The 21,895-nt window shown below is 36.2% G+C and overlaps 1 protein-coding gene across 4 annotated transcripts in view; it reads right to left on the bottom strand.

Moving 5' to 3' along the window:
* The window catches only part of FCHSD2 (FCH and double SH3 domains 2), a 327,826-nt gene that overhangs the window by 86,941 nt on the left and 218,990 nt on the right, over positions 1 to 21,895 (bottom strand). The gene's annotated exons all lie outside the window — the stretch shown is intronic.

The raw sequence follows: 21,895 nt of genomic DNA, 5'->3' as shown, positions 1-21,895 counted from the left end.
CTAACTAAGTATACATGCCAACAAAAACTGTGGTAAGTATGGCTGCAAAAACATGTATAAATAATTTTAGGTCAAAAAAGTAGAACAAATAGCATACATATTACCAACTACTGTGGGCAAAATATATCTATAATAATAATAATAACCAAAAAAGGTTCTGGACTCTTGCCGATCAATGGAGGTCTTCTTAAAAATTGAGGTAAAATACATACAACATAAATCCACCACTTTAGCTATTTTATTTTAAATTTTTATTTATTTATGATAGTCACACACACAGAGAGAGAGAGAGAGAGAGAGAGAGAGAGAGAGGCAGAGACATAGGCAGAGGGAGAAGCAGGCTCCATGCACCGGGAGCCCGACGTGGGATTCGATCCCGGGTCTCCAGGATCGCGCCCTGGGCCAAAGGCAGGCGCCAAACCGCTGCGTCACCCAGGGATCCCTACTTTAGCTATTTTAAAGTGTACTATTCCGTGGCTTTTAGTGCATTCACAGTGCTGTGCAACTACCACTACTATCTCATTTGCATTGCCCCCAAAGAAATCCTCCTCTCCCCTTTCCCCCCGCCTCTGGAAACTACTAATTTTTCTATCTCTATAGATGTGCCTATTCTAGGCATTTCATATAAATGGAATCATATAACATGTGTCCTTTTGTGCCTGTCTCTGTCATATAGCATAATATTTTTAAGGTTCATCAAATGTATTAATACTTCATTATTTTTTATGGCCAAATAATATTCCTTTATATGGATATGCCATTTTTTTATTTACCTGTTCATTGGTTGATGGGCATTTGGGTTGTTTCCACTTTTTGGCCATTATGGACAATGCTTCTATGAACATTTATTTATGTACAAGTTTTCATTTGAACATCTGTTTCCAATTCTCTTGGGTATATGTCTAGTAGTGAAATTGCTGGATCCTATGGTAATTCCATGTCTAACTATTTGAGGAATTGCCAAGCCTTTTCATGGTGGTTGCACCATTTTACTTCTTCATCAGCAATGTATGAGAGTTCCAATTTCTCTACATCCTCTTCAACATTTGTTATTTTCTGTTTGTGTTTAAAAATTATTCAAGCCATCTTAGCAGTATCTCATTGTAGTTTTGACTTGCATTTATGTAATGACTAGTAATTTTGAGTATCTTTTCATGTGCTTATTAGCCATTTGTATATTGTCCTTAGAGAAATGTCTATTTAAGTCCTTCACTCATTTTTAGATTAGGTTGTTTTTTTGTTGTTGTTGTGGAACTGGAAGAGTTCTTTACGTATTTGGATACTTCTATTTCATGAGCTCTATGACTTTCAAATATGTTCTACTTTGTGGGCTGTTTTTTCACTTTCTCAGTAGTGTTTTCTGATGTGCTTAAGTTCTTACTTTGATCAAGTTTAATTTAGCTATTTTTCTTTTGTTGCTTGTGTTTTGGTATCATATCTAAGAATTCTCAATGGAGGTTTTACAGTAGATAAATTCTTTGTACATCTTATATTTGACTATTCCATTAAACTTTTACTGTAAAACTGATTTTTAAAAATACACATGTTCTATCCCCAAAGCACTAACAAAGCTGCACGTTCTATAGTGCTTACACCACCAGATGGCACCATCAAGCACTTTAAATATAGGCAGTAAAAAGTGCCTTAAAATTCCTTTCCGTGTAGTTATGTAATATCCCCAGAGAGACTGCTGGTGTTGTATGAGTAAGAATTCCTAAGTCAGGACATGGTTTTCAAACCTGTTAAAAAAGAAACCTATAAATTCTTTTAATATGCTTTTGTCTTAGGAATACTCTTGGTAGATGGTCTTAACCTCATGCTTGCAGGAAACAATTTGGAGCATTTTATTTAAACACAGTAAACAGAACAAACAAACAAACCCACATAGAAAATGGCAATATAGGGATCATGAGCTCCTAGCCCCTGAATTTCTGATTCAGTAGGCTGGGATGGGGGTGGAGGGCTGAGAATTTATATTTTCTAACAATATGCTGCTGGTCTAAGGACCATACTTTGAGAATTATTGGACTAAGCAGTCATTTTAGCTGAACATTTAGCTTAGCATTTAGGTTGAATATTTATGTTGACTTAGATCCTGGTGACCCTGGAGGAGGCACAGTGGCTAGAGCAGAGAAATCTACCATCCTGAATAGGGTCAACAGCCCCAACAGGGAGGCAGATCAACAGCTGTCTTCAACAGAATCATGCTCTACATCAGAATTAGAGGCAGCATGATGCAGCACAGGAAAGAATTTGAATTCTGAAGTAAGTTGTATGTGGGTTAGAATGCCAGCACTGTTACTTCTTCATTTTGATGGTTTTCTCATTTGTAATTAGGGAAAGTGGGAATACCATATACTTCACAGGCACATTGTGAAGATTAAATAAAGGAAGTGTCACAATTACTCTCTTGCCTTCCTTAAAAATCTTCAATGGATTGGCCATCTATTGGTATCTGTTAAAGCTGGATAATGAGTACATGGGAGTCATCATACAACTTTTTATTGCAGTATATGTTGGGAATTTTCTAGAAAACAATAAAAAGAAAGCCTGAGTATCAGATCAGGAAAAAAAGTGATGCTATAATTTTTTTTTAGTGGCTCCCACTGTTTTTGAAAAGTCAAAATTCTTCAGCTGGTATCTATGGCTCTTTATAATCTAGTTCCAAATTACTTCTCATTAGCACCGTCTCTCATTACTGTTATCTGCATTGTGCTCTATATTGCAACCACATTTGAGCCATTTTAGGAAATGACATTCACTTTCATTTTCCAATTAAGTTATTCTCTTGGCTTGGACTGTTCTCCTCTTATTTATCTTTATTTAAATAGTAATAATGATGGCTGACACAGGCAGCTAACATTTACTACTGACATTTAACCTAAACCAGTGATTCCTGGGATGGAAGCTGAGTCCAAAAAGCCTATTCTTTACCACCAAATGGCTATTGAGTCCAAAAAGCCTATTCTTTACCACCAAATGGCTATTTTTCCTACCAAACAGAGGAAGTCTATCTTTAGTAGAAGAGATTTATACCAACTCACAAGGAAAAGCAGTGACGAGAAATTTGGCAGAGTGAAGCTGGGACCACGGGGCAAAAGGGAGAGACAGGGAATGTCCTTGGATTGGGTGGTTTCTGAGTAAGCACCCCTTTGTCCACCCTGTAATTGGTTACTGGAGCCAACAAATTCCCACTTTGCTCAAGTTACTTTGCGTTGAGTCTTTGTTATTTGCAATTAAGAGACTCCTCACTAATAGGTTACGAATGATAACTGTAGCTTTTATCAGCTGAACTATTTAAATTATTTCTTTTGAAAATTGTATTATAAGAAAAACTTTGATTCATCTAGGTAATTAACTGCAAGTATAATTCGATAGTTTGCTTTATATTCTTGATTCTCTTCAATTAAACAGATGTAAAAGTTTGAAGTAGACAACTGTTATTACTGAACCACAAATATATTTCAAAAGCTTTGTGAATTTTTTAAGATTTTATTTATTTGAGAGAGAGCATGCGCAAGCACAAGCGGGGGTGGGGGTAGGAGTGGGGGAGTGGTGGGCAGAGGGAAAGGGAGAAGCAGACTCCCTGCTGAGCAGGGAGCCAGCACAGGGCTTAACCTCAGGACCCTGAGATCATGATCTGAGCCTAAGGAAGACTCTTAACCAACTGAGACACCCAGGTGCCCAGCTACCTATATTTCCTGAAAATTGAAAGTAAGGTAAGAACTACTCAAAGCTTTCAATAAATGGTAAATGTGTCATAACTATAATATAAATATAACAAGGGCATGCATGGTGAAGATGCATCTGAACCCTATCATTTAATGAGGAAGGCATAAGAATGTTTTAAGTACACTTGTTTGTTCATTTTCAAATGAGCAGATGTGCACAAATTCAATTAATATAGAAAGCTGTGTAAAGAGCCACAAATTTTGTAATGGTAATTACAATGGTAAACTAGAATTCATGTATTTGCTCAGAAATGGCAGAAGAGGCATTCTTCCATGGTTTATACAAATATGAGTTAATCTGGCAGAGTGAGCTCCTGGGTGGTCTCCACTATGCAAAAATTTAGTAGGTAACTCAACCAAATATGTATTTTGAATAGTCAAACTTATAAAACATCTGATATAAATTGCTAGGGGAAGAAGTCTATAATGTTTAAATTGAGAAGCCATAGGCCTTTGATGAGCCACATGTTTTAATGGTCTGGTAGTTTTCCAATTTGAAAAATTGAACTTGAATGCCTTTAAGCAGCCATGTTCTCTTCTGTTACCAAAAGACCACACGATCCTTATGTATTATTACCAATACTCATTTGATCAACTTGATTTCTAAAATCAGTTGAGTTTTACAACACAAACTCATAATAGTAAATACAATTCAAATTAGTAAAAAAATAAAGGGGGGTGGATATCTTAAAGACAAATTCAGAAATTTAAAATACTGGGATGTTCCACTGAACTTTTTTTTTTTTTTTTTTTTTTTTTACAAGAAAGTATAAATGCCCAGGAACTTGTTTGAAGAGGAAAGCTATCCTGAATTAGGGGTAAGGAGAAAGAAAATGTGTCCTTTTTCTAAGCATTTGATGCAATATCCCCGTATAGTGAGACTTTAAACAGTGGCCTCCTCATTTAGATCCAGGAAGGGCACAGATTCTACAGTCATAGAATTATGTTGAAATCTCTTGAGTTTCCTTAATGCAGCCTAGAAAGGCAAATTCTTTTCTAAGAGCAATGGATATTCTAAAATAGTCTTTGGTAAAAGTCAAGGATATAAATATCAAGATGATGACAAATATAAGCTCTCTTAAAATTAAATCATGAAATTCTACAGTCCTCCTTTGCTGATGGAAGAGAACAATGATTGCCTGCCTGCATTTATCTTTCTGAGAAGACCCCAGCTATACATAACCAAGATCACTTTTTACAAATTTAGAGAGATTGAAGAGGTCATGGGAATGAAAGGTGCAGCATAGGGAATATAGTCAATGGTATTGTAGTAATATTGTCTGATGACATGTAGCAGCTACACTTGTGGTGAGCATGGCATACATAGAGATGTCCAATCACTATGCTGTACACCTGAAAATAATGTAACATTGTGTGTCAACTATACTTCAATAAAAAAATTTAAAAATAAAAATTAAAGAAAAGAGATCAAAGCAAGTACTGGGCTGCATCTGTGTCCCTGTAAATATTTTAACACATAGATGAATATATCAATTGATATAAAGTAAAATTAGAAACAGATCACCCAGGTTGTTTTTTTTAAAAACACTGAGTTCTTTTAGGTTGAAAGAGAAAACAAATAAGAAAGTTCTCATCTGTGAATTACAAAACTCCATGAATTACAAAACTCCAGAAAAGGAAAATTCAGTATTGCTTTTCTATAAAGTCTGTGTTGTTCTCTTGAGTTATTTACTAGCATGCATAACTGCTTGTGAGTGTGTTAAAACCATCTCAATATTTAGGTTGCAACGCAAAAGCAGCATGGTCCGACAGAAAGCTTTGAACCATATACACTTGTAGTCAAATTCAGCTATACTGCTTACTAAAAATATTACTCTCGGAAAATACTGAAACTTCCTGAGCTTTAAACTCCTGATCTGGGGATCCCTGGGTGGCGCAGCGATTTAGCGCCTGCCTTTGGCCCAGGGCGCGATCCTGGAGACCCGGAATCGAATCCCATCGGGCTCCCGGTGGGAGCCTGCTTCTCCCTCTGCCTATGTGTCTCTGCCTCTCTCTCTCTTTCTTTCTCTGTGACTATCATAAATAAATAAAAATTAAAAAAAAATAAACTCCTGATCTGGAGTCAAAAGAGTATAGTACTATAAAACATGGTTATTAAAATAATAAGGCTTAACCATTTCTATGTTTTACCCAAGATTTTCATCGATGTCCTTGACAGGACCTATTACAGAGATTTTTGTGACAGACTTGGTTTTGAGTCTCAATTCTATTATGTACTTAAACAGTGTAACCTCTCTAGATCTCAGTTTCCTCATTTAAAAAATGAAGAGATAATAGTACTATGTTCTACCCAAGATTTTCATCGACGTCCTTGATAGGACCTATTACAGAGATTTTTGTGACAGACTTGGTTTTGAGTCTCAATTCTATTATGTACTTAAACAGTGTAACCTCTCTAGATCTCAGTTTCTTCATTTAAAAAATGAAGAGATAATAGTATCTCCTAATGAGACCCGCAAAATAGACATTTTCTTTTTTAAAAAAATTTATTTGAGAGAGAGGAAGAGAGAGAGAGAGAGCAAGCAGGAGTGGGGGTCAGAGGGAGCAGGGAAAAACAGGCTCCCTGCTGAGCAAGGAGCCCAAGTGGGGGCCTGATCCCAGGACCCTGGGATCATATCTGAGTGGAAGGTAGATGCTTAACTGACTGAGTCACCCAGGTGCCCCTAAAACAGCACTTTCAAGTATACCATTCTAATTCCCTTGATGTTTTTATATATATTTTTGGAATTATTTTCAGAGTGATTACCTGGAGATTACAACTAACATCTTAATTTAAGGCAAACTCATTTGGATTAATGTAAACTTAATTCCAAAAGCATACAAACTCTGGTCCTACATAGTTTTACTCTCTCCCTCATCTGTGCTATTTCTGTCATACAAATGTATCTTTACATGTTATAAGCCCATTAACAATATTTTAAAATTATTGCTTTATGTGTTATATTTTATTTTTTTTAAAAAGATTTTATTTATTTATTCATGAGAGACACAGAGAAAGAGGCAGAGACAGAAGCAGGCTCCCTGCAAAGAGCCCGATGTGGGACTTGATCCCAGACCCTGGAATCACGTCCTGAGCTGAAAGCAGATGCTCAACTGCTGAGCCACCCAGGCATCCCTATGTGTTATTTTTAAAATCAGACTTTAAATATACTATTCCTTTCTCAGACTGGATAATTTCAATTGTCTGACTTTAAATTCATGGATTTTTTTTTCCTGCCAGCTCAACTTTGCTGAACCCTTCTAATGTATTTTTATTTCAACTACTGTATTTTTCTATTTGGTTTCTTTTTGTAATTTTTCTTTGTTGATGATATTCTCTCTTTGGTCGGACATTGTTCTCAGACTTTCCTTTAGTTCTTTGACTTTATGGTTTCCTTCAGCTCTTTGTACATATTAAACAGAGGTGATTAAAATTCTTTGTCTAGAAAGTCCTATGTATGTGCTTCTTGGGGGTCAGTTTCTGTTGACTTCCTTTTAGTCCTCTGTAAGGGCTATATGTTTCTCTTTCTTCGAATGTCTCAATTTTTTAAAGAATGAGACATTTAAAGTAGTATAATGTGGTAATTCTGGAAATCAGATTCCTCTCTCTCCCCAGGTTTTATTGTTGTTGCTGCTGCTGTTTACTTATTTTTAAAGATTTCACTTATTTGAAAGAGAGAGAGAGAGAGAGAGAGAGAGAGAATGCACAAGTGTGTGTGGGGGGGGATAGGCAGAGGGACAAGCAGACTCCCCATGAGATGGAGCCTGATGGGGCACTTGATCCCAGGACCTGAAATCATGAATGGAGCTGCAATCAAGAGTCAGACGCTTAAATGACTGAGCCATCCAGGAGCCTCTGCTGTTTATTTAGTGACCATGTTTCCATCTCAATGTTTCAGGAAATCCAGAGTTTTGCAAGAAGCTTCACAGATACCACAAATACTTGATTCGGAAATTTTAATATGTATCATTTTGACCACTTTTTAATATATATGGAACTCATTTTATCCCTCAGCCATCCATTATTTCCATCTCACTCTACTCCTAACCATTAATCTTCATTTGTAATAAACCCACTAGAATCAACAATCAAGTAAAATGTGATAAAGGTGAGTCACATACCCAGGTAAACTTAAAGCAGGATATGTCAAGAGATTCAAGCCAAGATCTACTGGCTTGAGCATACTGCTTTAGGAAATCTCTTGCTCCTTTCCCAATCCTAGTAGCCCCAAATCTCTTTTGTTCCTCACATATACATACTATACAGACAAAATTAATTGGAGTATTTTTCCTTAAAGTGAAAGCCGAAGATTTAACCACATAATCTTTGCAGTTAATAAATTCATAAATTCTTTGTGGGAATTAAAATTTTTTGTTTTCATTTAAATAAATAATTTTAAATGATTTAATTTACTCCAGGATAATATGGATGATCACCTTTTACTGGAAATTGCCATAGGATTTCTATGCCTATGCTTATGGTTATGTCAAGCAGTTCAACTCCAATGGTCTTAAGTTAATGAGACTAGATCTTGAACTTAAAATTACCTTGAATTTAAAATGTAATGACACAGTTGCACATGTGGAGATCAAATGACATCAGTAAATGCAATACTAGCAAAGCAAAAAGGGTGATGAGAGAAGAGTCATTATAGGTATATGGTAGAACAGGTACTGGGAATTTGAAACAGCTTAGAGATATCATAATTCCTATTTCAAGTAATTTTTTAATCTTTAATCTATATCAGCTATCATTTAATTATTTTATCAGTTAGAATTTTATTGATTTATAGATTTGTTTGCATTTAAATGGTAACTGTTTTGGTTTCATACTTATATAAAAAAGTATAAGCATAAATTTTTAGCTAGAAGCATAAAGAGCTGGAGGGCCAAAAGGCTTGATGCAGGAACCAAAGAATTCTTCAAAAAACTACTACAGAAGTTTGGTTCTTTAGGTATATAAACTAGAAAAATATAGATATCAGATAGTAAATATGACTGCTGCAACTATAAGAATTTTTGGCATTCCAATTTAGATCTAGAATTTTCCTATGTTGATCTTTTGGCTGTTATTTAAGTGGCATCTTTTGTATGTACTTTTGACATGAAACTACTGAAATGCCAGAAAGTATTTAGCATGAAGAACTTAAAGCTTTAGTTTTAGTTTAGGAGACAATAACCCTGATGCAGGCAATAGGAACGTTCCTTATATTGAAATTTTGGGGAAGAGTTAATATACATTTTTTTGATATATGGGACCATTAATAGAAAGGAAATAGTGTGATGGCCTTCGATGTTTCCATTGCCGTCCTCCAAACTACAATTCGTGGCTGTAGCAAACATGGTCTGATCTTTTGAGCCCCAAGACAGCCTCTGACCAGAAAAATCTTAGATGTGTGGTACACTCACATGTGACAACTAAATTTCTTTGCACCTGAATTTTTTTTCTTTTTTTCTTTTGCACCTGAATTTTCTATGTAATATAGAATACTATGACAGAAAGGAACCTGTGATAAGCATGATAATAAAGTGATTATTCAAGAGTTCAATTCAACAAAATGTTTACTGTAAACCTACTCTGTGCCAAGAACTATGCCAAGGGCTGACTGTTTATATGTGGTGTATTTGAACACATAACCATGAAGAATTTGGCCAGTCGGGGTGAGCAAATAACAGGTAATTTTAATTATACCAAATGCTAAAAGAAAGCCAATTCAACAGATGTAGAGTTTTAAGGAAGATTTTCTGGAGGAAATGATGCCTGAATGTATTTGAAAGTCCTTAAGGATCAGTCACAATTTTTATTAAGAGAACAGTTCAGTTCTTAACTATTAAAATCAGTATTTAAAAAGCTTGCCTAAGACTAATTTATTATCTTGATTATTTGTTTTCCCAACTAATCAATTCGGGTTTTAAAAAGGTCTTGGAGTTGCACTTTAAAACATATTTAAGATGCCAAATTTTCTAAAAATATAGTAAGAATAAGAGCCACAAAAGTTGAGTCTTCACATGTAATAAAAGTGGCTTTTGAGCTAAACATGTAAAGTAGGATATTTTCAAATTTTAATATAGTAGCTAAATTGTACTTTTGGGGGGCATATTTGGGACATCATAGCTTTCAAGTAGAGTCTATGAAAAAAAGAATTTGGCTTTTCTTCTTATAAACACTCACATGTTCATACTGCATTCAATTCCAGCAAAACCCTCTGCTGTGCTCAGCATTATTTGAATCACAGAAAATAACATTAGCTGAGGACATTCAGGAAGGAAGGAAGGTCAAGAAAGGCAGGATCCATTTCTTGGCAGCAATGAAAATAATTCCCCTTCTAAAAAAGTTACAACTAAACATATTTCCCCCCATTTAGTAAGACTAGTTTTAACAGATTGTGCCTTAAATTCCTCTCTATGTAATGGATTCAAAATTATAAGAGAGCAATTACGCTTCTACTTTCTTATTTCAAAGTTTAATGGTACTTACAATTATAACTTAATTTTTAAAAAATATTTATTTATTTTAGAGAGAGAGAAATAAGAGAGCGCTTGTGCACATCCAAGTGGGAGGAGGGGCAGATGGAGTAAGAGAATCTCAAGTAGACTCCTTGCTGAGCACAGAGCCTGATGACTTGGGGCTCAATTTCATGACCCTGTGATCATGACCTGGGCTCAAATCAAGAGTCTGTCACCTAACCGACCGAGCCACTCAGGGGTCCCAAACCTAATTTTCTTTAAACAGTTGTGGAGGTTTATTCAGATTTTAAAAGCTCCCTATTTGGTGAAAACATTCCAGTTTCTCTCTGTTAGCTTTTGATCTCTTAAAGAAAAATCCCTAGCTTATAGAAAATCTATGATGATGGTGGGTGACTCTTTCTGTAAACAAGCAGTAAAGTCCCAGGGAGTTTCTTCGACATCTGTGGATTGCTTAGACTGTCTCCTCTGGCAAGAGCCCCTAGTGTTTTGTGTGACAGTGCTATAGCTTCTATGTAGAAAGTGCAAACAAAAGCCAAATTGAAAAGGCATTTATAGCCTAACACAGATGATTTTAGGCTCTAATTTTACAGAAGCATGACAAATTTTAGCCTTAAGTAGGAATTAGCTTTTTCATCATGCCTCCCCTTTTAAACTCATTATCAACATTCTAAGGACTGAAGGTCCCACAACAATATTTAAGTGAAATGAAATTTTGTGATGATGTGTGTGCATTCTATGCTACACAAATGTACCACATTTCTGATACTGAAAGGACTTTAATAAAGCATGTTAGTATTTCAGCTGATATGAACCAATTTGACCCAACACATACATGTCTCCAAAATGTAGTTTCCAAGTATCATTTTAATATTAAAGGAAATAATATATGTAATAATGTTAGTATTATGTGTGGCAAGTTATAAATAGTTAATGAATGAGGCTACTTTTGTATTTTTATTCTCCTCCAAGGGAATAGAGGCCATATGGATCTTGTTCTCTATTGTGTGTCCACTAAATGGCACATAGAAGCGTCTAGTAAGTATCTGTTAAATTATAAATGAATGAATGGTCTGAAATGAAAATGTCTGCTACCAGTACTATATCAACCATGTATAAAAATAGTATCTAATAGGATCTAAGTATATAATAAATTACACTGGATGTCAGTTAGCTTGGTATAAAATATTGGTTCCAACTCTGTTAATGTATCATTACTACCTTCAGCATTACTATCTTGTTCCCTGAAGGATCCATGCTTTTGTTCAGTTTGTAAGGTCAGAAGAATAGTTTAAATAATATACAATGAAAATGTTCAACTTACTAGCAAGAAAAAATTAAAATATTTAATTAAGAATACTATACATTCATCCAAATTGTTGTTCTTACAGATATACTTACTTAGTTATAAAATACAGTTTTGATAAGGGTGCAAGGAAATAGGTACTTTCATACACTGCTTTTAGGAATGTAAAATTACATCTTTCTGGAAGGTAATCAGTCTATATGGAAAGTATTAACAAATCCTTGTTTTTGATCAGAAAATGAAGTTATAAAAAGGTATCTTAAGGAATTTATCAAAGAGGTATATACAAAGATTTGTATAAAAGAACCTTTACTACAGATTTATGAAAGCATACAAAAAAAAGTCAAGAAATTGATCACATATTAATAAAATATTAGGTGGTCATTAAAATCACATCTTCAAGTATTATTTATTTATTTAGATTTATTTATTTATTTATTTGAGAGAGAGAGCAGGAGCAGGGGGAGAGGCAGAGGGAGAGAAGTTAGGGGAAGCTGACTGTCCCTTAAGCAGTGAGCCCAATGGGGAAGGGGGCTCGATCCTGGACCCCCTTTCTGATGTTGGACCCCAACATCTGAAACCAAGAGTTAGAAGCTTAACCAACCGAGCTATCCAGGTGTCCTTCAAGTGATATTTAAAGACAGGAATAGTTCACAATGTATTTTATATGAAAAAAAAGAAAACTACTTATACTATCTCTGAAACATGTATATATAATATATGCATAGAAAAGACTAGAAAATTATGCCAAAATGACATTAAGAGTAATTTACTGCTGCATAATAGAGTTATTTATATTTTAATTTTGTGCTTGGGTTTCTTAGTATTCTGCAAATTTTCTTTTGGTAATTTGGTAATCAAACAGAACATATATCTTTTTTAAAATTAAAGAAAAAGGGCTCTACTACAAACATGCTATAGAACACTATACACACATTGACATTCATAAACAATATATACTGACTATGTTTATGATCTGAAAAATTATTTAAAATGCCTGCCAGTGGGCTGCGTGGGTGGCTCAGTCAGTTAAGCATCTATCATTGGCTCAGGTCATGATCTTAGGGATCCTGGATCAAACCCCACATCGCACTGGACTCCCTGCTCAGCAGGGAGTCTGCTTCTCCCTCTCCCTCTGCTTTTCCCCCACTTGTGCTCTCTCTCTCTCTCAAATGAATAAAAATCTTAATAAAAAAATTAAATAGAATGTCTGCCAGCTTTTAATGTAACTTTGAACATTCTGTCAGCAGAAATCCAGAAAATACTAAGAATTCATTCAAAACTCATGGTTAAAAAATAAAAAGTTGTAGTTAAAGCTAACAAAGTTCTTGACATATTCTTGGTTATGTTTTTTATAAATCCATCACTAAAATATCAGTTACTTGGATATCACTGGAAATATTTTTACTTTTAGAAAGTTAGTAGAAGGTGGAGTCCAAGACGGCAGAGGAGTAGGAGATCTGCTCCCAGGAATGCAGCTAGATAGCTATTAAATCATTCTGAACCCCTGTGAACTCAACCAGACACCTAAGAAAAGAATAGCTGCAACTATACAAATAGAAAAGTGACCACTTTCTGCAAGGTAGGAGGTACAGATAAGTGAATCCAAGGTGATATATGGGAAGTTAAACGGTAGAGAGAGGGATCCTCCTTAAGCTGGCTACAGAAAGTGATAGAGCAGCAAAGCACTAAATCAACTTTTGGAAGTCTGCTCTGGTGAGGGGCGTTCCTGCCCGAAAGGTGCTCAGGTAGTGAAGCGGGGGCAGAACCCTTGGTGGGACAGTGTGGTCTCGGAATCCTTGGGGTCACAGGAAGAACGGGGGTACCTGAGCCAGAAGAGTTCCCAGGCATTGGAGTGGGGAAACTGGCTGCATTCAGTCAGCCCAGGAGTGGGCTTTCGGCTCAATATTGCTACAAACCATGAACTAAGGCACAGTTGGTACAACTGTTCTCCATGCAGAGGCCCAGCTAGCAGCAGAAATCTTGGCAAGGGATCCCTGGGTGGCACAGCAGTCTGGCGCCTGCCTTTGGCCCCGGGCGCGATCCTGGAGACCCGGGATCGAATCCAACATCGGGCTCCCTGCATGGAGCCTGCTTCTCCCTCTGCCTGTGTCTCTGCCTCTCTGTCTCTCTCTGTGTGACTATCATGAATAAATAAATAAAATCTTTAAAAAAAAAAGAAAAGAAAAGAAAAGAAATCTTGGCAAGACCCTCCTCTCTCCCTGGGAAGGAGTGGCCCAGGAGCACAATGCAGTAGTCTACAGGGTTTGGAGATTCTTTGATGCCTGAGAAAGAAATGCTCTGTCACAGGCTCGGTGAGCAGAGTACCAATGGAGACCAGGGAGACAGGAGTGGTTAACTGCTTTTCCCTGGGGGTGCACTGAGGAGTGGGGCCCCAAACTTTCAGCTTCAGGGCTAGAGATTAGGAGGCTACCTTTTTCACTCTCATCCTTTACAGCTGCACAAAAGGCTTCAGGGAATAAAAGCCACATAAGAGAAATCCCAGATTATTTAGCCTAGACCCCTGGCAAGGGTAGTGCAATTCTGCCTGGGGCAAAGAAACTTGAGAATCAGTGCAACAGGGCCCTCCCCCCCGAAAATCAGCAAGAACATGTAGCCAAAACCAAGTTTTCTCATCACTGAAAAATTCAAAACTCCCATGCTACGGAAATATCATATATAGAATTCATGGTTTTTTTTCCCCCATGACTCTTTAGTCTTTCAATTTTAACTTCTCTTTCCTTTTCAACCAATTTCTTATTTTATCAACTCTATTTGAAAAATATTTTTATTTTTATTTTTATTTTTTTATCTATTTTTTTTTTTAAATTTATGATAGTCACACAGATAGAGAGAGAGAGAGAGAGAGAGGGAGGGAGGGAGGCAGAGACATAGGCAGAGGGAGGAGCAGGCTCCATGCACCGGGAGCCTGACGTGGGATTCGATCCCGGGTCTCCAGGATCGCGCCCTGGGCCAAAGGCAGGCGCTAGACCGCTGCGCCACCCAGGGATCCCTGAAAAATCTTAAAAAAAAATTTTTTTTAATTTTTATTTATTTATGATAGTCACACAGAGAGAGAGAGAGAGAGGCAGAGACACAGGCAGAGAGAGAAGCAGGCTCCATGCACCGGGAGCCCGACGTGGGATTCGATCCCGGGTCTCCAGGATCGAGGCCTGGGCCAAAGGCAGGTGCTAAACCGCTGTGCCACCCAGGGATCCCTGAAAAATCTTTTTAAATTTTCATTTTTACAGTTACATCCTATCCTTTCATCGTATTTCATTATACACACACGTAAAATTTCTTTTTTCTTTATAATTTTGGGATGCAGTTTCTTCTAAGAGACCAAAATACACTCAGAATCTAGTGTATGGCTCTGTTTTCTTCACCTGTTGGACCATATTCACTTTTTTCTTTAATCTCTTCTTCTTTGATTTTGTTTTTTTCTGTTTTGTTAGTGTTTTAAATTTTTTATCTTTACAGTTATATCCTATACTTCCATTGTATTTAATTTTATTTTTGTACATACATGTTCTTTCTTTACAATTTTGAGGTGTAGTTTCTTCTAACAAACTGATCAAAGTACACTCTGGATACAGTGTATTGCTTTGTTCTGTTCAATTGTCTGTTCATATTCCTTTTTTTGTTTTTTAATTTTCATTTTTACAGTTACATTCTATCCTTTCAACATATTTAGTTCTTTTTGGTTCATATATGAATTTTTCTTTCATTACAATTTTGGGATCTAGTTTTCTAACAAATAGACCAAAATACAAACTGGATCTAGTGTATTGCTATATTGTTAACCTGTCTGATTATATTCCTTCTTAAAAAATTTTTGTTTTTTTTGGTTCTGGTCTAATTTATTTACTGTACATTTCTCTGGGGTCGTTGTTGCCATTTTAGTATTTTGTTCTGTCATTCATCTATTTTTCTCTGGAGAGAAAGACAAGATGGAAAAGCTCACCTCAAAAAAAGAGAACAAGAGGCAGTACTGACTGCCTAATCGTCCTGACTGGGACATAATCATTATGCACAAAAGTTAGATGTTGGAACTAGCGTTCAGAATAATGATTATAAAGATACTAGCTAGGCCTGAAAAAACATAGAAGACACTAGATAATCCTTTTCTGAAGAAATAAAAAAATTAAAATCTAATCAAGTCGAAATCAACAAGGCTATTAATGAGATGCAATAAAAAATGGAGGCTCTAACTGCTAGGATAAATGAGGCAGAAGAGAAAATTAGTGCTCTAGAAGAAGAATGATGGAGAATAAAAAAGCTGAGAAAAAGAGATAAATAACTATGGGATCACGAGAGGAGAATTTGAAAGATAAGTGATAACATAAAGCCAAAACAGTATTAGAATAATTGGGATCACAGAAGAAGAGGAAACAGAGAGAGGGACATAAGGTATATTGAAGCAAATTAGAGCAGAAAACTTCCCAAATCTGGGGAAAGAAATAGGATCCAAGTCCAGGGAGCACAGAGAAATCTTCTTAAAATCAATAAAAATAGGTTAACACCTTGCCATATAATAGTGAAACTTGAAAATCTCAGAGACAGAGAAAATCCTGAAAGCAGATTGGGATGAGAGGTATGTAACCTATAAGGGCAGAAACATCAGACTGGGAGATCTATCCACAGAGGCCTGGAAGGCCAGAAAGGGCTGGCATCATATATTCAGAGTGCTAAATGAGAAAAATTTGCAGGCAAGAATAATTTATCCAGCTAGAATGTCATTCAAAGTAGAAGGAGAGATAAAAAGTTTCCAGGACAAATAAACTAAAAGAATTTGTGATCACCAAACCAGCCCTACAAGAAGTATTAAAAGGGATTCTTTAAGCGAAGAGAGAGCCCAAAAGTAGTGGAGACCAGAAAAGAACAGAGACAATATACAGAAACAGTGACTTGGCAGGTAATACAATTGCACTAAATTCATACATTTCAATAGTTACTCTGAATACAGATGGGCTAAATGCTCCAATCAAAAGACACAGGGTATCAGATTGGATAAAAAAGCAAGACCCATCTATATGCTGCCTGTAACAGACTCATTTTAGATCCAAAGACACCTCCAGATTTAACATGAGGCAGAAAACCATTTATCATGCTAATGGACATCAAAAGAAAGCTGGGGTGGCAATCCTTAAATCTGGTAAATTAGATTTTATTTTTATTTTTAAATATTTATTTATTTGAGAGAGTGAGCAAGAGGAGAGAACACAAGCTGAGGCAGGGGTAGAGTGAGAGGGAGGAGCAGATTCCTACTGAGCAGGAAGCTTGATGTGGGATGCGATCCCAGGACCCTGGGACCATGAATTGAGCTTAAGGCAGACACTTAACCAGCTGAGCCATCCAGGCATCCAGACATATTAGATTTTAAATCAGAGACTGTGATATGAGATGAGGAAGGACACTATATCATAATTAAAAGGGACCATCCAACAAAAAGATCTAACAATTGTAAATATTTATTTATTTATTACAATTGTAAATATATATGCCCCTTAACATGGGAGCAGCCAGTTATATAAGCCAATTAATAACAAATTTAAAAAAGCATCAATAATAATACAATCATAGTAGGGAATTTTAACACCCCACTCACTGCAATAGACAGGTCATTCAAGCTGAAGATCAACAAGGAAACAAGGGCTTTGAATGATACATTGAACCGGATAGACTGTACAGATATATTCAGAATATTCCATCCTAAGGGAACAGAATATACATTCTGCTCGAGGTTACAGAGAACATTCTCCAGAATAGATAACATATTGGCTCACAAATCAAGTCTCAACTTGTTCCAAATGACTGGAATCATTTTCTGCATAGTCTTGGGCCACAATGCTTTGAAACTGGAACACAATCAAAAGAGGAAATTTGGAAAGAACTCAAATGCATGGAGGCTACAGAACATCACATAAAGAATGAATGGGTTAATCAGGAAATTAAAGAACTAAAAAAAATCATAGAAACAAATGAAAATAAAAACACAACTGTTCAAAACCTTTGGGATGCAGCAAAAGTGGTCCTAAGAGGTAAGTATATAGCAATACAAGCCTTTCTCAGGAAGTAAAATGTCAAATATACAACCCAACTTTACACCAAAAGGAGCTGGAAAAAGAATAGCAAATAAAGCCTAAATCGAGCAGAAGAAGAGAATTAATAAGATTAGAGCAGAAATCAATGAAAAAGAAATGAAAAGAATAGTAGATCAATGAAACTAAGAGCTGGTTCTTTGAAAGAATTAATCAGATAAGTCCCTGTCCAGATTTCTCAAAAAGAAAAGAGAAAAAAAAAAAAAGAAAGAAAGAAAAGAGAAAGGACTAAAATAAATAAAATCATGAATGAAAGAGGAGAGATCACAACCAATACCAAAGAAATACAAGCAATTATAAGAACATATTATAAGCAACTATATATCAACAAATTAGTGATTCTGGAAGAAAAGGATGCATTCCTAGAGACATATAAACTATCAAAACTGAAATAGGAAGAAATAGAAAACCTAAACAGACCCATAACCAGCAGGGAAATTGAAGCAGTCATCAAAAACCTCCCAATAAACATGAGTCCAGGATAGGATGCTTCCCAGGGAAATTCTACCAAACGTTTAAAGAAAAATTAATACCTATTCTTCTGAAGCTGTTTAAAAAAAAATAAATGGAAGGAGAACTTCCAAACTGTTTGTATGAGGCCAGTATTAGCTTGATCCCCAAACCAGACAAAGATCCCACCAAAAAGGAGAATTACAGACCAATATCCCTGATAAAAATGGATGCAAATATTTTCACCAAAATAGTAGCCAAAAGGATTCAACAGTAAAAAAAAAAAAAAGGATTATTTACCACGACCAAGCGGGATTTATTCCTGGGCTGCAAGGGTGTTAAGTTCAACATCCACAAATCAATCAATGTGATACACTACATTAATAAAAGGGACAAAAAAATCATATGGTCCTCTCAATAGATGCAGAAAAAGTATTTGATCAAATATAGGATCCTTTCTTGATTAAAACTCTTCACAGTGTAGGGATAGAGGGAACGTACCTCGATATCATAAAAGCCACTGACAAAAATCCCACAGTGAATATCATTCTCAATGGAGAAAAATTGAGAGCTTTTCTCCCAAAGTCAGAACAAGGCAAGGATGTCCACTATTATTACTGTTTTTCAACATAGTACTAGAGGTCCGAGCTTCAGCAATTAGACAACAAAAAGAAATGAGAGGCATTCAAATTGGCAAAGTCAAACTCTCACTCCGCAGATAACATTATATTCTATATGGAAAACTAAAAGACTCCACCCCAAAATTGTAAGAACTCATACAGCAATTGTTGGCAGGATATAAAATCAATACATAGAAATCAGTTGCATTTCTATGCACTAACAAGACAGAAGAAAGAGAAATTAAGGGGTTAATCCCATTTACAATTGCACCTAAAATCATAAGATACCTAGCAATAAACCTAACCAAAGAGGCAAAGGATGTGTACTCAGAAAACTATAGAACACCAATGAAAGAAACTGAGGAAGACACAAAGAAATGGAAAAACATTCCATGCTCATGGATTAGAAGAATAAATATTGTTAAAATGTCTATGTTACCTAGAGCAATCTATACATTCTATGCAACCCCTATTAAAATACTACCAACTTATTTTACATAGTTGGAACAAATAATCCTAAAATGTGTATAGAACCAGTAAAGACCCCAAATAGCTAAAAGAATGTTGAAAAAGAAAACCGAAACTGGTGGCAACACAATTCCAGACTTTAAGCTCTATAACAAAGCTGTAATCATCAAGACAATATGGTACTGGCATAAAAACAGACACATAAATCAATGGAACAGAATAGAGAACCCAGAAATGGGACTCTCAACTCTATGGTCAACTAATCTTCAACAAAGCAGAAAAGAATATCCAATGGAAAAAAGATAATCTCCTCCCCAAATGGTGTTGGGGAAATTGGACAGCCACATGCAGAAGAATGAAACTGGGCCATTTCCTCACAACATACACAAAAATAGACTCAAAATGGATGAAAGACCTAAATGTGAGACAGGAATCCATCCAAATCCTGGAGGAGAACACAAGCAGCAACATCTTTTGACCTTGGCCACAGCAACTTCTTGCTAGACATGTCTCCAAAGGCAAGGGAAACAAACGCAAAAATGAACTACTGGGACTTATCAGGATAAAAAGCTTTTGCATAGTAAAGGAAATAGTCAACAAAACCGAAAGACAACTGACAGAATGGGAGAAGATATCTGCAAATGAAATCTCAGATAAAGGGCTAGTATTCAAGATCTGTAAAGAACTTATCAAACTCAACTCCCAAAGAACAAATAATCCAATCAAGAAATGCACAGAAGAACAGAATTTCTCTAAAAACATACGAATGGCCAACAGATAAATGAAAAAATGTTCCACATCACTAGACATCAGGGAAATACAAATCAAAACCACAATGAGATATTACCTCACACTAGTCTGAATGTCTAAAATTTACAAGTCAGGGAACAACGGATGTTGGTGAGGATGCAGAGAAAGGGCTCAAGACCTCTTAACTATTGGTGGGAATGCAAGCTGGTGCAGCCACTCTGGAAAACAGTATGGAGGTTCCTCAAAAAGTTGAAGACAGAACTACCCTATGACCCAGCAATTGCACTACTGGGTATTTACCCCAAAGATACAAATGTAGTGATCCAAGGGGGCACCTGCACCCCAATGTTTATAGCAGCAATGTCCACAGTAGCCAAACTATGAAGAGTCACGTTCATCGACAGATGAATGGATAAAGAAGATGTGGTATATACACAATGGAATACTACTCAGCCATCAAAAGAGAAATCTTGCCATTTGCAATGACATAGATGGAACTATAGGGTATTATGACAAGCAAAGTAAGTCAGTTAGAGAAGATAATTATCATATGATCTCGTAAAACAGGACCATAGGGGAAGAAAGTAAAAAAATAAAACAAGAGGAAGTCAGAGAGAGACAAACCATAAGAGACTCTTTTTTTTTTTTAAGATTTTATTTATTTATTCATGAGAGACACAGAGAGAGAGAGGCAGAGACACAGGCAGAGGGAGAAGCAGGCTCTATACAGGGAGCCTGACATGGGACTCGATCCCGGGTCTCCAGGATTAGGCCCCAGGCTGAAGGCAGCACTAAACTGCTAAGCCACCCGGGCTGCCCAAGAGACTCTTAATCATAGGAAACAAATGAAGAGTCACAGGAGGGGAGAGTCAAGGCGTGAGGTAACTGGGTGATGGACATTAAGGAAAGCCTGTGATGTAATAAGCACTGCTGTTATATGACTGATAAATCACTGATCTCTATCTCTGAAATCGATAATGTATGTTAATTAACTAAATTTAAATAAAATTTAAAAAATCAGTACAATTAAAAAAAAAACAAACCAAATGAAGCAAAAAAGAAAGTCAGTAGAAATACATTTAGAAAGTTAATAGAAATACTTTACTTACAAAAACAGTAATACCAAGGTAAGGCTATTAGTAAGTTAGCCTTACTAACTTACTAATCTATAAGTTTATGGATATAATTTTCTAACAGTGACAACTGTTTTTCATTGTGCCATTCTGTGTGTTTACTTTCCTGTTATACAACAAAGCTTTATATTCTTTTGATTTCCATAGCATCTCCTTTAGTCCTGTAATTCAGCTGTTTATTTAAATATCACTTCCCTTACCAGGCTTCTTGATTATTACTAACATTTCTCGCTAGTATTACTGCACAGTCTTTTTGGTCTGTCTGCCTCCATCTTGTCCACTCCATTATCTCCCTGAATCAGCATTTTTTTCAGCACACTACAAGGCAATACTTACTTCTAAATCAAAGAAGAGTGGCAGAGGGGATGGAGCTAAACAGATAAATTCCAGGTATTTCAGGGTTTGATGACTAGGATACAGGAGAAAAATAAGAAAAGATGAAGGGCACCTCAGTGGCTCAGTCAGTTAAGTGGCTGCCATCAGCTCAGGTCATGATCCCAGGGTCCTGGATTGAGCTCCGGCATCAGGCTCCCTACCCAGCAGGGAGCCTACTTCTTCCTTTCCATCTGCCCTTCCCCTTGCTTGTACTTTGTCTCTCAAATAAATGAATAAAATCTTTAAAAAAATGAAAAGAAAAGATGACACTTGGTTTCTGGTCAAACAAATTGATAAATGGTGATATTATTCACTGAGATGAAGAATAACTTATGCACTTGAGTATCTAGATCTGGAACTCAAAAGAAAAGTTTAGGCTACAAATAAAGATTGCAAACATTTATCTAATAAAACTGAATGCCTACTATGTGCAAGATAGAGTACATAGTAGATGTGGGTCATATGGTAATGAATAAAACTAAGACTGTCCCTTATA

Source organism: Canis lupus, chromosome 21 (assembly GCF_011100685.1).
Source record: "Canis lupus familiaris isolate Mischka breed German Shepherd chromosome 21, alternate assembly UU_Cfam_GSD_1.0, whole genome shotgun sequence".
NCBI lineage: Eukaryota > Metazoa > Chordata > Mammalia > Carnivora > Canidae > Canis > Canis lupus.
Note: the sequence above shows the minus strand (reverse complement) of the source record. Positions and strands in the feature narration are given on the sequence as shown.